The following is a 508-nucleotide window of genomic DNA, read 5'->3' on the forward strand; positions in this document are numbered from 1 at the left end:
CCAAAAATAAACTAGTTATATTAATTCAACTAGTTCAACTAAGCATTTACTAAAAATAAACTAGTTATATTAATTCAACTAGTTCAAATAATCTCATATACCTAAATTTTCTTACTAAAAATAAACTAGTTATATTAATTCAACTAGTTCAAATAATCTCATATATATACCTAAATTTTCTTACTAAAAATAAATTAGCTCTATTTCAACTAGTTCAAATAATCTCATATACCTAAATTTTATTACTAAAAATAAACTAGTTCTAATTCATCTAACATTAACATTCTAACATTCTAAAAATAAACTAGTTATATTAATTAATTCATCTAAACAATAGAAAACATAAAATAAGTAAAAAAAATATGCGTGTGTATGTGTGTACGTACATGTGTGTGTAGTGTGTGTGTGTGCGTGTGTGTATGTGTGTGTGTATGTGTGTGTGTGTGCACGGGCGGCGAGGGCGGGCGTACGGGCACGGGGGCGGCGACAGCGGGCGGTGGGGGCGGCG

The sequence above is a fragment of the Triticum dicoccoides genome, chromosome 4A (genome assembly GCF_002162155.2).
Source record: "Triticum dicoccoides isolate Atlit2015 ecotype Zavitan chromosome 4A, WEW_v2.0, whole genome shotgun sequence".
NCBI lineage: Eukaryota > Viridiplantae > Streptophyta > Magnoliopsida > Poales > Poaceae > Triticum > Triticum dicoccoides.